The sequence below is a fragment of the Marmota flaviventris genome, chromosome 16, assembly GCF_047511675.1.
Source record: "Marmota flaviventris isolate mMarFla1 chromosome 16, mMarFla1.hap1, whole genome shotgun sequence".
Taxonomy (NCBI): Eukaryota; Metazoa; Chordata; class Mammalia; order Rodentia; family Sciuridae; genus Marmota; species Marmota flaviventris.
The window spans coordinates 16,455,123-16,471,048 of NC_092513.1; the positions used below are offsets into that span (position 1 = coordinate 16,455,123).

General features: G+C 43.3%; 1 pseudogene; it reads right to left on the bottom strand.

Annotated features, from left to right (window-relative positions):
- Nucleotides 1–5,788: 5,788 nt before the first annotated feature.
- On the bottom strand, nucleotides 5,789–6,564 carry LOC139702154 (profilin-2 pseudogene; annotated as a pseudogene).
- Nucleotides 6,565–15,926: the final 9,362 nt, after the last annotated feature.

The following is a 15,926-nucleotide window of genomic DNA, read 5'->3' on the forward strand; positions in this document are numbered from 1 at the left end:
TGTTATTCCACATTTAATGATTATCCCTGTTCCCAGTGTGTAAACACAAACATATCCTCTCCCTCATTCCCTCCCTGCTTCTGATCTCCTGTCTGCCTTTGCCCAGACATTTGCAAAAGGAAAAAGAGCCCTGGCAGAGCAGCTTGCTCGTCAAGTTAAGGGCCTTGGCATTTCTCCTGGGTCTCCCACAGCAACGAGGAGAGAGTAGAACACGCAAATCAAGCTAGGAAACCTCCTAGCCACGTGGCCCCTGGGTGCAGGGAAGAGCGGGTCTGTTTGTTATTGGCTGCATGACATAAAATGGACACATACAGTCCTGGAAGTCCAAAAGGAGCAAGAAAAAGCCAGCCAGGACACCTAAGCACTTCCCACGGAACCCATGGCAAGCACGCAGCATTGCATCCTGACCCTGCGGCGCAGCTCAGGCCGGGTACGTTGGTCTCTGCTCAGAGCTATTCTAGTTGCTGCATCCATGAGAGTCCTGCTGTGGCTGATGCCGTCCGAGGGTGGGTTTCTGGGTATTGATCACCAGGCTTGCAGCTGAATAACTTCCATTTCTTTCATGTCTATAAACACCATCTGTTTGGGGGAAAATGGTAACAGGAAAAGGAGAGGGTGCTAAGCAATTAGAGAGGCAAGCTGTGTGTGTGTGTGTGTGTGTGTGTGTGTTGAAGGAGGATCTGCTTCAGTTAAGAGGAAGCTCCAAGGCTGGGATGGGATTTTTCTATGTATTTTCCCCACCAATGAGGCTGAGGTGGGGAAAGCAATGACATTGAATAATGTTTGCTGAGATCTTCAGGGTGGTCAGTAATGAATTTGGAGAATGACTATGTCAGGAGGGTGTGGGGGGTGTCCCATGTTCACCTCACTCCTTCCCAGTCTATCAGCCCCTGCTGTCTGGAGAGACTATACCTCCAGGGGGTGACACCATACACCCCGCCTTCACACTCCCAGATTTTGCTCAGCCTGTTGCAACCATGGCAATGAGCATGCATTCACCTCCCACCTCTGCCATCAGATTTCCTCAGGAACTCCACTTGGAATCCACACCCCAGAGTTCAGTTCAGGTATGTGCTTTCCAGCCATGTGATCAAGGGCTCCATGATGAGAGCAGTCATGGGCTTCTCCAGGGTGCAGATGGCCCAGTTCTAACAGGAGTAGTTTCCACACTGGTTGACTCAGCAGTAATTCCAATGACCTTCCTGGGATGGAGCTGTGGGATGAGCCCTTGGGGTCGATGGAAGAAGGAGTTTTACAAGGACCAGAGTAAATTCAGCAGCACAAGGAGACTATATGGTTTCACAGCAGTTTTTATAAAACAGAAAAAGAGATGGGGGATTCCTTAGGAACAGAATATGTCTAAGGCAAGAGGGTCTTGTGGCTGCTAAAGAGGCTGAGGCGAGACTAGGCTCTGTTAACTGATGCGGAGGCAGGGGACTGAGTCCTACTATTGATGAGACACTGGGTCACAGAGAGGCATTGTGGTGCAATGGAAGAGGCTGAAGATGAGGGTGAAGATTTGAGTTTGCCTCCCAGGTCTTCCCCTGAAGGCTTGGCTGGTTTCTTTAGACAATCCATCTTATTGAGCCTCCATTTCCTGATCTGTATTATGTGAGTTCTTGTTCCTTTCTTGCATATCTCAAAGGGTTGGAGAAAGAACCAAAGAAATTCAAATAATAAAAAATATTATTTATTTATAATAAATCCTGACATGGATCCAGTTCTCAGCATTGCATCTTGGTAGGTGGATGGTACCTATTACATCATGGTAGAACATCTAGGGAGCGGAGAAAGTGGGGAAGGCTGGGGTGACCTACAAATTTCCATGTCTCACCAGCCGCATGAAATAGGAGAAAACCCGCAGGCTTAGCTGTCCCGCTAACTAGCTTTAGTTAACTAGCTTTGCAGCCTTACTAGCCTTGTGACCTTAGGTCAAGTTACTTAAGCTTCCCGAGTCTCAGGTTCCCTACCTGTTACCTGGATAATCACAGGGAATTTGAAGACTGCATAAAACCCTATATATAAAGCACCTGGCATACATGACTGATAGTTGCTAGATTCTTCCCTTTCTGAAGGAAGTGAGAATGTGTTCTCCGGAGGAGGAGGGTCTGAAGAGGGACCATATTGTTGTTTTCAAACATCTGAAGGCTGTCATGTAGAATGAGTAAACTTTTTATGTGTTGCTTAAGAAGCTAGAAGCAGTGGGTGAGAGTCTCAGGGACTTCTGTTCAATAGGAGTGGAGCACTTTCCATGCCGTTCCACAGAACACACTGCTCCGTGAAAGACAGAGCACCTGTCACTGCTAGGTGTTAAAGCAAGGCTTGATTCACCACCTGTCAGGGACACTGCAAAAGACAGCCCTGCTGTGGGAGAGAGGGTAGACAGTAGTTCCCACTGCACTTTAAAATTCTTTGATCCATAACATGATGTTCCTTTAATTCCCTCGTATGCATTTTTACTCACAGATAAAACATATAAAAGCAGTCCCTTTGTTTTACTAAGCTTTTTTATTGCTGTGACCAAAATACTTGACAAGAACAATTTAGAAGAGGAAGTTTATTCTGGCTCCTGGTTGCAGAGGATCAGTTCATGGTCAGCCCACTTCATAGCTCCAGGCCTGAGAGAGGGCCTGGAGAACATCAGGGTGAAAGGGTTTGGTGGAGGGAAGCAGCTCAGGACATGGCAAGTGAAAGGGGGGAGGAAGGGAGGGGACGCTGTGCTCACCAGGGACAAAATATAATTCCAAAGGTGCACCTGCCTATGGTTACCACCCATCAGTGAATGAATCCACTGATTAGGTCACACCTCTCGTAATCTAATCATTTTACCTCTGAACTTTTTTTTTTCCTGAGAGGAGCTAGGGATTGAACTCAGGGGCACTCGACCACTGAGTCACATCCCTATTTTGTATTTTATTCGGAGACAGGGTCTCACTGAGTTGCTAAGCACCTCGATTTTGCTGAGGCTGGCTTTGAACTCACGATCCTCCTGCCTCAGCCTCCTGAGCTGTAGGGATGACAGGAGTGTGCCACCATGCCCAGCTTCTTCATTTTCTTAAGAGTGCTACAAGTATATATCACAAGTCATGGTTCACAAGATGTGGCTCTGTTATTGATATCTAGTCCTATTTATTTATTTTATCATTTCTGCTAAGGAATTGCCCTGTGAGTTCCTCAGGAGTGTGTATTTCAGTTTCCAAACATGTTGACAATTAAATTAATTTTTCACCTCGCTGCTTTTTTTAATAGAAACTCAATAGTCAAAACTTGTTTGGAATTTGTGTCTTGATATGTGATCCTTTTCTTAAAATGTTCTCCATGTTCTTTAAATGAGAAATATTTTCTACTTTATTGGATGCAGACCTACACATCTATGACTTATATCAAATTTTAAATCATACTGAATAAGTCTTCTATAAACTTTCTAATTATGGCTTTCTTGAACTTGGAAATTTCAAGGTTTCCACTCTAGGTTTTGGTTAACTTCTAATTCTTTTAGTTTCTATTTTACATAATTCAGGGTTGCATCTTAGGTGAGTACAAAACAATGCTTGCTGCACCTTCTGGTCAATTGTTTTGTAGTGTGTCGTATATTTCTTTACCCTTAGTAATTCCTTTCTCAATTAAATTCTATATATTTGTTATTAATATTGTAAAAACTTCTTTTGATTAATAGGCACCTTGAATATTATTTCTCAAAACTTTCTTTTTAACCTTTCACTGGTAACTTTGTTTTTAGAAATTTTCTAAAAATTTAGTTTGTTGTTCATTTGTTTTAATCCTATTTGGAGGTCTCTGTCCTTTAATAGGTAGGTTGATTCAATTTCCGTCCCTTATGGTTACTGATATATTTGAATCTATTTCTATCATCTGGTTTCTCTTTACCAGCTTTTTACTTCTCTTTTATTTCTTCTCTGGTTTCTGTTGGGATGATGGAGTTTTCTATATTCTCTTAGTTTTTCTTTTCGATACTGGAAATTCTTGATGGTATTTCTTTTCTTTGAGCATGAACTTTTCTTTTGAGCATTTTTTTTCTGACAATGTACCAAGCTTATCAGCATCTCTAGTCTTCTCCAAAATGAAGCAAAAACCCAAGTGTACTTACCCATTAAGTGTTTGCTGCTACCCTCCCTTGTTCATTTAGTCATTTAACAAGTATTTATTGAACACCTCCAAGGTGACAGGTGCTAAGGCTAGGGTCGAGGTAGCTCAGGGAGCAAAGGAAAATCCTGTGTGAGGGCACGTCTATTCCATGGGGAACTGACGAAGCCAAGCCTACATCTTCTTGTTATTGTCCAGAGCTTCATGTTAAAAATAAAATAAAATAAAATGCACTCATTTATTTTTCATCTCTTAAAATCAGTAATTAATTAAATTTACCCATTTGCCCTTTTCATTTCTGTCTTTGTTGCTGTTTCTTGAGTCCGTTTGTTATGTTGCCTGGATTTGTTGTTCTTCTTGCTTGGTGGCTCTTCTGTAAGGTTTTAAGGGTCAACTCAACTGGTCTTGGATGTCTCCAAGGATCATCTGTGTACCCCTCTTTTTGGTTTTTTTTTTTTTTTTGGTTGGAATAAATTTATTTCATCTGTCTGTAAACAAGGTGTTTAATAGCTATGGCATTTTTTTAAATGCATATTAAATCAGATGAGTTAGACTGTATCCCAGATGTAACAAAGTGCAGGGAAAGAAATGGACAAATCAGCAACAAGATTTGTTTTAAATCTGTACATTATCCATAAGGCCCAAACAATAGAAGCAAATACTAGAATGTCCCTAAAGTAGTGCCATTCGAAAGAAACCCTTAATAGGTCAGTTAAAATCCATCTCACAATAGCAACAGTTCATTTTAACAATAGTATGGCACAGAATACATATGAAAAAATTCATCACAAGACAGCCAAGTCCACAATAATGCAACTTCATATAAAAACTCAAGCTGCAAATAAAAATTGGTCCTATGAAGAACAAACTGGACACACTCCAGATGGTTATGTTGGGAGACCTAATGTCCATAATGGCAGCCTTTTACAGTTTTACTAAAACAAGTAGAGCTGGTGTGCAAAGAAAAAGACAGGAACAACAATGTGAGCTATTGCGGTGATGGAATGTCCCTGGGGGTTCGTCAGTGTGGTTACTGTGAGGTCGTGGGAGGAGTGACTTTTGCTCTTGTTTTGCAGTTGCACTCTGCACATGTCCTGCAGACAACTGTGAAGAGATCTGTCTACTCAAGTGCAACCACAATACTAAAAGCAAACTATTGCAGCTCTCAACAGCTCGTCAACAAAGGGGATATTAATTGGTTAAATAAACCAGGCACTGCATAAAAGAGAATGGAAGCAAACCAAATCCCTTATGTGCAAAGGGAGGGCAAGAGAAAAGAGGAGTGAAGGAGAGATGCATGCACTTTCTCCTCCCAAACATGCGCTACAAAAGGAAGACTAAGTGAGCCAAGTAAAGCTCAAAGTGCTGAAAAGACATCGATCAAATTAGAGATTGTACAACCGGCACCTTGCTTAATATTAACTTATTTTAGTAATCAATATCCCATTAATTGCTAAGACAAAGTGATGCCCAACTTGGCATGCCCCTCCCCCCAATTTCAAGGTATCATGCAAATCATTATTGTGCTGCAATTATGTTGCCAGTAGGGGTTGGTTACATACAGTGGTTAACAGACAAATGATCATTGGGCAAATAGGAACCATGACATTAGAAAGTAGGTAAAGAAAACTAGCTACCATCTATCTAGTCTGGTAGCAGATGACCACAATTGGGGTGGCAATGCAGACAGCTGCTAGGTAGATGGGGAGAGGCTGCTTACACATCAGACCTCCTCAGGTAGAAAGCGAGCTCATAGGCTTTCTTGTTAAGTGTGCCTCCGTGGACACCTTCATTTCCCATGACTATAACCAAGGCTGGAGTACACAGGGAAACAAAACAAAAGTGAACAGCATTACTTAAGGAGGGGCGGGCAGAAAGAAAGACACCTTTCCCCACCAACAGAGGGATACACAGGAGACACAGGTTCATACCCCATCACCCTGCATTGCTAATAAAATTTCCAGAATTAAGACTTAAGCTTACCGCTAGGAAAGTTTAAGAGCAATTTCCCCTAATACTTAACAGTCTGCCTAGCAGCTAGAACCCAGAGTCTCTCAAGTATTTTGCCATTGAGTATGCCTTCTTATTCAATCCACCTCCATGGACCCCTTCTTTTCCCATTCCAAAGACCAAGACTCTACCGGCTCTGCCGACAGCAACGTTGTATGTTGGCTCGCCACCTTGACTCTTTGTCCGGATGTCCATTGTGCAGTCGCCATCGACATATAGACTATCTCTGATCACTGAACACTTCTTTGCACCAAGAGTCAAACCGTTGGTAAAGAAGCCTTCCCGGTCTTTTCCTACAATCATATCTATTTCTAATGGCGTGATGCTCTGGAAGACGCCCCCGGCCGTGGCCGCCCAGACGTATTTGGCGTCGCAGTAGCCGACAACGGCGGCCTCCTGGCAGCAGCCATCGCACATCAGGTTGTCCACGTAGCTCTGCCACCCGGCCATCTTCAGCCCTTCGCACTGCAGCGGGCCGTACCCCTCTTTTTGGATGATAGTAAAGTTGGGGAGAATTCTGGCTCTACAGGTATTTTTCCAGAACTTTGAAGATTTGGCTTCAACAGCTGTTGGTAAGAAGTCTATTTTCTATCTAAATGTTCCTTTGTTGGTTAGGTTACAGGTCACTCTCTCTGATACCTCCAAAGATTTTCTGTTTACCCTCAAGGTTCTTGACTTTCGACAACTTGTGTCTAATATGGATTTAATTTACTTATCTTTCTCAGTACCAAGACAATGTCTTTAATATGAGGCCTCATGGCTTCATTCAATTCCAGAATAGTCTTACCTATAAGATCTTCAAGTAAGGCTTCTCTGACGTTTCCTCTTTTGTACTTCCTTGAATTTCTACTGTTGCATCTTGGAGCTTTTGAGTCTGTCTGTCTGTCTGTCTGTCTGTCTCTCTTTCTCTTTCCAAGTCTCTCAGCTTCTGTGGCCCCTCAATTCGCTTGCCATTTCTTCTCCTGTTTCCAGAATTTATCCTGTCCATCGAGTTTCCGATTATAACGACTGTGCTTTTGACTTCTAAGGGTTCCGGTTGCTTATTTATCATATACTCCATTCTTCATTCACTTATGTTGCTTATGTTGCCGCATGACATTTTGTTCATTTTTATATATGATTTTTCCTTCTTTGGCCCTTAATGAGTCTAAATGTAGTTACTTAAAAATCCTTTTACTTTGTTATATTATCTAATTCCAAAAGGAATCAATTCATTAAATTGCTCTTCCTGATATTGATTTTCCTACCCAGAGTTCAAATTGCAAATTTGCGCCTCTAGGCTCATCTTGTGTGGGAAGTCAGTCTCTCTGTGCTTTGCTCCACTGACACTCCACATCTCTCCAGCAAACAGTATGGAACCAGCTCTTATAAAAACCTCAGAGAAGCCAGATGTGGTTGCACACGCCTATAATCCCAGAAGCTCAGAAAACTGAGGCAGGAGGATCGCAAGTTTAAAGCTAGCCTCAGCAAAAGTGAGATGCTAAGCAACTCAGTGAGACCCTGTCTCTTCATAAAATACAAAAAAGGGCTGGAGGTGTGACTCAGTGGTTGAGTGCCCCTGAGTTCGTTCAATCCCTGGTACCAAAAAAATAAATAAATAAATGAAACACCTGAGAGATATTGCAGAAACCACCGTGGAAGCAGGCAGCAACTTCACTCAGGTCTTGCTTGAAAGGATGGGCCCATGTGCTCTAATCCTGCTCCCTGCGTGTGCAGCTATGTGAAAAACAAAACCCGATCAGCTAGTGCTGCAATTTTTCCCAGCTCTTTTTTTAACATGGAGAAAGCCGCACCCAACTGGGCTTAGACAGAGATGCTGCTTCCCTTTCCTACATTCTGAATCCCTGTGGTTCCCCAGAAACCGTACCCAAGATCCATCCTGCCTGCTATGACTTAGAACCCCTCAGGCCAGCATCTGAGAGTGTTCGGTGCAGAGGTGGTGCTAACAAGGGGAATGGCTTCAAATATGAACTGTCAGTGCCACTATAGTCCAAGTGTCACCTTACTTTGGCAGATTCTTTCCCAACACTCAGGTTGATAGGAATAGTTCATAGCACTTCACACTGGACCAGGGCTCCCCAGGCCTCCATCAAAATATACCCTTTCTAGATAGGCACACTTGTAATCCCAGCACTGAGGAGGCTGAGGCAGGAGGATCACGAGTTCAAAGCTAGCCTCAGCAATTTAGCAAGATCCTATGCAACTCAGTCTCAACATTTTATATATATGCTGGGGATGTGGCTTAGTGGTTAAGGCCGCTGGGTCCAATCCCTTAGTCTTCTCAGTGCAACAGTTAACCAACTCCCCTAATCCTACCTCTATTGAAGCTGGGGGAGATTATACTTTAGAGGGGGTAGACACAGGTGCAATTTTTATGTTTGTAGTTGGCATTCCAAGATGAAGGAAATCATTTTTAAAGGCCAACTCCATCATCAACGAGACAGAGAGTTGCTGCTGGCTTCAGTGTCGTAGACCACAGATATTTGAACTTGCATTTTATCTTCTTGCAGAGTTTCATATCGTATTTGATTTCAGTTACTTAAATATGCCACAGCTAAAAACTTTGGGGGAACTAAAAGATTATATTCATGAATTAATGTCTTAGACATTTTAGTAAGGATATTTGTGGGTCTTAACCCTTTTGATCTTCATGAAAGTCATTGCTCCCCCCTCAGCAAGTGAGCCTATCTCAGTTCCCATGTTTCAGTTTCACCTGTGGCCGAGATCAGGAGCTGGTCTTTCTGAGTGCTGACCCTTAATTAATTCACAGGCTCACAGGAAAAGCCATCAAAAAGCCCTTTGTACTAGGCCATAAAAATAGGACCTGATGACCAGCGGATGGATTTTTAAATTTAATCCGTAGTATTTATTATTGTGCTCATCAGTGGCCTTACCTCCAACAAATTAACATCATGTGTACACGTCACAGACTTCACCCAATAGTTGGCAAAGGACAAGGTTTGACCCAACACAGTCAACCAAGGGCCCTGGGGTCGAATAGGAAGTCATATTAACCCTGGTGTTCTTTGCCATTCATGGTTTTTTTTTCATGAGAACTTTTAATGAATCAGTACAAAATGTACAGGTTTGCATTTCATCTCCCTTCATTTTTCTTCTTTTGCATATATCAGCCAGAAGCAGGTGGCAGAGAAATTCAAATATCTGAACCATTTATTTACAGATTGGGTGATTAATTCCTAAATGTTCTCCTTACCTGTCTTTTTGCAGAATTAAAAAATACAGATGGGGCCAGTGTTTCTGAAGGATAATAATATAAGGAAATTAGAAGTGTTATGCTATCATAATGAAAGAATTCTGAAATAGCCAACTGAGACCTAAGACACTTTTGCATATTCCAAGGAACAATGATAACTGATTTTCATACAGACTTTAACTATGTGATCATAATTCACCATTTACAGCTAGCTATGCTCTGACCTCTAAATTTTTTTTATTAATGTTCCATTTTTCTTCTGGTATAGAAACACCAATTGTCATTCTTAACATTGTGCTTTATTTAGGGCTGTAAGGAATAATTTCCTCATGGTTAGAGATGCATATAGCCCAGCCTTCCTCAAAGGGTCACCAATGCCCTCTTTAATCCTTTTTCTGGGGAGCAGGTTCCATGCAGGGAAGCTGGGAAGGCAAGAGACTGGAAACTGGGCAGCTAAGAGAGGCCGAGTTTGAGGGGGAAATGAATCCCCTTAGTAGTGGTGGCTGTCATGGAGGGTTTGCAGAATGGGCTCCTGCTTAACAGTTCCTGCCAAATGACACCCCTGCTTCCTGATGCTGGCGCTGTGGAAATAGGGAGTGCAAGATTGAGCAAATTATTTCACTCATGCTCGCTCCACAAATCTAATTAATGAGGACTCACTCTCAGCTGCAGACTCTCCTGGAAACACTCAGGGTTGGAACTGGCAGGTGGTGGAAGGCCAGCAGCCTGTGTGTACCAGTAAAAGCAGGTCAGCTGAGTGCAGGGGTGTCCTTAGGTGGGTGTCACAGCAGCAGGGCATGCACAGGAGAGAGGCTGTCCTCCAGGTCTCCGTGAGGGTGTGGTGATTTTCTGTGAGTGTCTCCTGGCCCTGTTGCCATGGTGGAGTCAAACCAATAGCCACATCCACCCCCAAGCAAGGATCCCAGGTTCCTCTCATTCATGGCACCTGAATCATCTACGAAGCCATCTAACCCAATAGGTTCAAATTTAAGCCCCCAAACTTCAGAATAAGGGGAAAAGATAACAGTGTCTAGGGCTTTGTTCTTCCAAGTGGTCCAGCAGCCAGCAGCCTCAAGATCACCTGGGAGGATGTTCAAAATCACAGAATCTCAGACGCTACCCCAGACCTTCTGAATCAGATCTTAACAAGATCCCCGGATGATTCCTATGCACAGTGAAATTTTGAGAAGCACTGATTTGGGAGCATTTATGTGTGGGAAGCAAAGTGCTAACCTCTCTACCTGCTATAGATGGAATGTCTGTGTCCCTCCAAATTCATGCGTTGAAACCTAAACCTCAAGGTGATATGTTAGGAGGTGGGGCTTTGGGAGGTGATTAGGTAATGAGGAAGAGCCGTCATTAATGGGATTACTATCCTTATAAAAAGGGCTTTAGCGGGCTCTTTAGCTCTTCTACCAGGTGAAGAGGGCACGGTGAGAAGATGGCAGTCTATGGACCAGGAAGAGGCCCTCATCAGACACAGCCTCTGCTGACACCTTGACTTTGGACTTCCTAACCTCCAGAACAGTGAGAACCTGATTCCTGTTGTTTATGAGCTACTCCGTCTGCGGTACTTTGTCATAGCAGCCCAACTGCACTAATGCTTAATGGAGATGGCATCTCCCACCCAGGGGTAAGAAAGCTGCTCTTCTGTTAGTGATGCTCAACCACGGTGGCCTATTAGAGTTCCCTGGTACTTTAGAAAAAAAAAATGCCATGTTCAAAGTGCCCAGGTGACTCCAGTGGGAAAGCCAGGGCTGAAAACCACTGGTGACTGGAGACTCTTAGAAAATGAAGTCCCTGCTGGAAAACCCCAGGCCTCCTCTAGCTGCTTCCTGACCACTTCTAGTCTCTTCCCTTCTCTCCCAAACTCCTCACCTGGCAAAAGTTGGAACTGGTGAGAGGTGAGGGAGGAGTCCCTGGCTCTCTGTGTAATGGAAGCTCCCAGAGTTTGGGCCCTGTCTGGTCTTCAATGGCTGCAGGGGTGGCCGCAGGTGGGAGGCATTTCTGATGGGAAAGCTATCACACAGACATGGCCTGGCTCTTCCCTGCCGGAGCTGGACCTGGGTGGTTGAACTTATAGTCAAGAAGAATTAGAGGCTGACTGGATCCTCTCTCAGACAATTTGTTACTTTTTATCTTTAGATATTTGGTTTTCAAATTTCCTCTTAAAACCCTTAATCACCATTTTACATCTTACCTGTCAGAGGCCCTCCTGTGATTTCTCATTTTTCTAAGTTCCTATCAGTCTCCTGAATGATAAAAATGTTATTTTTATATGTAACAAATTTGGACCAAAATCATAAACTAAGCAATGCTTCAAAAACAACGTACCTGCACATATATGGGGTGTGAGCCGGTGAGAGCAGGTGCACATGTGTGCATACACGGTGGCAGAGGGGTGGGAAGAAGGTGTTGACATAAGTCATTTTCCAGAGGCCATAGGAAGCATAGCTTGCAGGTGTGTATGATTGTGCATGGCATTGTCACCTAGCTAGAAACTGTCCCCACCGTTCAATGAGAGCAAATGTGTGACTCCATTGGCATAAAGAGTTAGTGCTTCACACCCTAAACTTCCCTACCTCCCCTATCAAGGTATCCACAGTGACCCCATTTATATGATACTCGCATGGAGATTGGGGGAGTTCCCTTTACAAGTTTCCCACTGAAATGAAAATCCTATGTAAATACCACCATGGAGTAGATGTTAAGCTTCAGTAAATGGTTACTTTGGGCTTCTTAGGAGCTACACTCTTAAGTCATGAGACTACTCAGAAGGGGCAATCCCAAGCTCCTGGGAGGAACAATAGGCATGGAGGAGAGGGTGCCCAAGGAGGTTTCTATTTTGTTATTTTGTTTCAGCTTTTTCTAGATCTGACCCTGAATCAATCCCCACAATCTTAGCAGGGTGCTGAGAGCCTAAAGGACAAGCAACTGAACTGTCAGCAATAAATGGCAGGTGCACCCAGTACACAGGTAGAGCCGGAAGAGTGTGTTATGTTGCACCCTTGGAAGGCTCTGGGCCCTGCCTTCTGTGTGCAGAACACCAGGCAAAGGCTCCTGTCACCACCCATGTCCTTCTACTTCAAGCTTAGCCCTTGAGGCTGGCTGTGGCTGCCATTGAGACTCAACAATGTCCATGCCCATATGGCTTAATTAACAGGACCGAGAAAGGCCGCTCTTTCCACATAGCTGAGTTGGTTCTGGAGTGCTTCTTGGAAGAGAGAGGGTAGAGGCAGCTCTGAGCTGGAGGAATCTCCAAGACTCCGGAAGAGCAATGATATAGGCTCTGCAGACCCACGTGTGCCCATGGATCATCTTCCCTTAACAGTCTGATCATCTAGGAACCCTTGGATGCAGCTCTCAGAGACCTCCAGAGGGTCCTGGGAAGTTTGTTTCAAACTGATGCAACCCTCAAAATATTAGAGTTGGAGATTAGTAACTTAAAGTGGCATGAAGATAAGGTGTTGGAAGAATGAAAGCATCCTGGCATGAAAATCAGTTTCAAAGAGATGGTATTCATGAGCCGTAAGCAAGGGAACTCCTTCACAAGGTCAGAGGGAGAGGAGAGGGGAGTCTTGGTCTTGCATGGGCCCAGGCTGGGGGGGGCCTGTCTCTTCTAGGTAAAAGCTTGCTCAAAAGCAGCTGCTGAGTTGGTTGCTGAGAATTCTGATCATATGAGAAAGGACTTGAGCTGCTTCCAAGGGTTGGGGGTCCTCTGGGACACAAAGAAAGACTCAACCCTGTGACCTTAACAGCTAATGGCTGAGCTAGAAAAAGAAAGCCACTGAAAAGGAAATCAGGTATACTGATACATTTAAACTGCTCAAAAGATAACAGAATGAAAAGCAGTTTATCTGACGTATGTGCTTGAACCTTAATACACACACACACTAACACACAAATGTCACCTTTCATCTTCATATCATCTCTGTTGTTTGGAAGAACACGTCGGGTGGGGCGAGGGGGCAGGTGTACCACATGTGCTTCATTTCTGGAACCTACTCTGTCTTCCTATGACTTGATTATGAGTCCTGGTGGGAGGTAGAGTCATTTTCCCATTGTAGAAGCTGAAAACATGAGATATTTTCTTCTTGGCCTCCCTTTCCATAAGGCAAAAACATGATTTCAGTTCATCAAAGGTAATCTATCGGGAATGGTTACCTCTGGAGAAGCAGAGACAGACAGATGTGGCCAAGGGAATTACATCTAGTCTCTAGAGTCAGCCAGGCCTCTGGCAGCATCCATGGGCCGGGGCCAGGGTTAGGAATGAGAGCATCATAGTTGTGTGATGCAGGGAAACACATTATATTCACAGGACTATCTCCCTGTAGCCTGATTTTTTTTAAAGTTTTTAAAATTGAACCTCCCTCAGTTCTACTATTTTTTTTTGAGCCTAAATCTCCAACATCCACAGAAAATTGATGAGTTACCCAACAACCCTCCTGAAAATTGCTTTTCTGGATGAATGAGAATCAGTTTTGTTATTTACAACTTAGAATGGACAGATATATCTAAAAGTGAAAAATAAAATAACTGAAGTAAAAACCACATGGGATAAGATTACCAGAAGATTACACCCTGCGGAGGAAAAGACAAATAATCTTAGAAATATAGTAATACAAATCATTCAAAATGAAACACAGAAAAAGAAGATTTAACCAACAAAAACACCCAAAGCATCTGTGACATTTAATATATGTGCAATTGGAGTCCCAGAAAGAGAGGACAAGGGACAGAAAAAATAATGGCCAAAGGGGGTCCAAATTTTATTAAAACAATAAACTTGCAAGTCCAAGAAGCCAAATAAACCCCAAAGGAATAAATGGACAGAAACCCGTGTCAGAGAGCATCCTATTCAAATTGCTGAACGGCAGCAATAAACAGAAATGCAGCTGGAGTGGGAGGGAAAGTCTCACATTCGCAGAAGAGTAAATTCTATGTTAGAAAGGATGCAAGCCGTCAGATAATGGAAATCCATCTTTAAAGAGTCCAAAGAAAACAAAGCTCTCAACCTCAGTTTCTTTACCCATAGGATACCCTTCAAAAGCCAAGGCAAATGGAGACTTTTTTCAGACAAATAATAGCTGAGAGAATTCACGGTCAGCGACCTGCACTACAAAAAAAAATTTTTCAGGCACAAAAATATTTATATTCATTCATTTTGATGGATGCATCTAGTTTTATGGCTTTAAAGAGCATCATTGACAAGTCCTACATTCACGTCTCCAGCCCCAGACTCGTCCCTGAACTCCTGCCTGGTACGCACAACTGCCTCCTCAATATCTGAGCGTGAGTGTCTAATGACACCGCAGACTATGTGTCCCACGCTGATTTGCTCCCAGTCTTCACCATCAGGGTGAATGACAACATTATCCTTCGTATTTCTCATTCCTAAAACCCTTCAAGGTCAACTCTGAATCTGACCATTTATCTTTACCCCTATTGCTATTCCCTGGTTTAAGCCGCCATCTCACCTTACCTAAATTATTGCAATGGTCTCCTAACTCTTCCCATTTTCTGACTTCTCTTCTCTGGAAGTCTTTTTATAACACTCCCTCCTTGCTCAAAGCTTTCTAAATTCTTCCAATCTCATAACAGCAGCTGAATGACGAAGAAACTAAGTGGACAGTGAATCCCACTCTTATGCATAATCCTTTACAATGACCTTCAAGGTCATGACCTTGTCTCTGCCTGGATTGCATCTCCTCCTCAGCAGCTCTGTGGTCCCTCAAATCTAACCACACTGACCTTTGCTGCTCCTCCAACTTACCAGGGCCTTTGCACTTGCTGTTCCTTCTGCCTGGGAATCCTCCCCCCTCTGATAGCCTACCTTGCTCCCCTACCTCCTAAAGCTCTTTGCTCAAATTCTTCCTTTTCAGAAAGGCTTTCTCTGTCCATCATTTTTAACATTCCAGTCCCCACAGGACTTCCTTCTTCCTCCTCTGCTTTATTTTTTCTCCATAATACTCAATGCTATCTGACATTCCACATATTTTGCTTATTTTTCTTCCTCCCTTAAATTTTCTAATAATGTAAGTTCCATGGACGCAGGATGTTTCTCTTTCTTGTTCACGGATCTGTTCCCAGGACATAGATCAGGGATTGGCACCCATCAAATGCTCGATGAATATTTATTGAATGAAGACATAGAACAATTGAGCTGGGAAAGACTTTAGACATCACCCATTTGGTCTCTGCTAGTCCTCAGATGACAGGAGACACCAACACATATAAGGACCACTTCTTTCATTTTGCATTTTTTTTCCTGCATGAGCATCCTGGGATCTCCTACGTTGCCAAAATATTTGGGACCTGGACCTAAGAATCTACATTTTCTTGTGTCATTTATTTTCATGAATAAAATAATGAGAGCCCTTGCTCTGTGCTCTCTAGTTGAATTCAACAGCAGAAACACATGCATGCAAAGTTTACCTGAAAGAAAAACCTCAGCCAGTGACTGCAAGTAATGTTCCTGGGCCAGTAATGATAGTTGTCATCATGGTACATCTCTCGAGAAACTCAAAGTGGGAAGATTCATCTTTTTGGAATGTTCCCCAAATGCTGAATGCCTTTGTGCACAGTGAAAAAGTCAGTATGC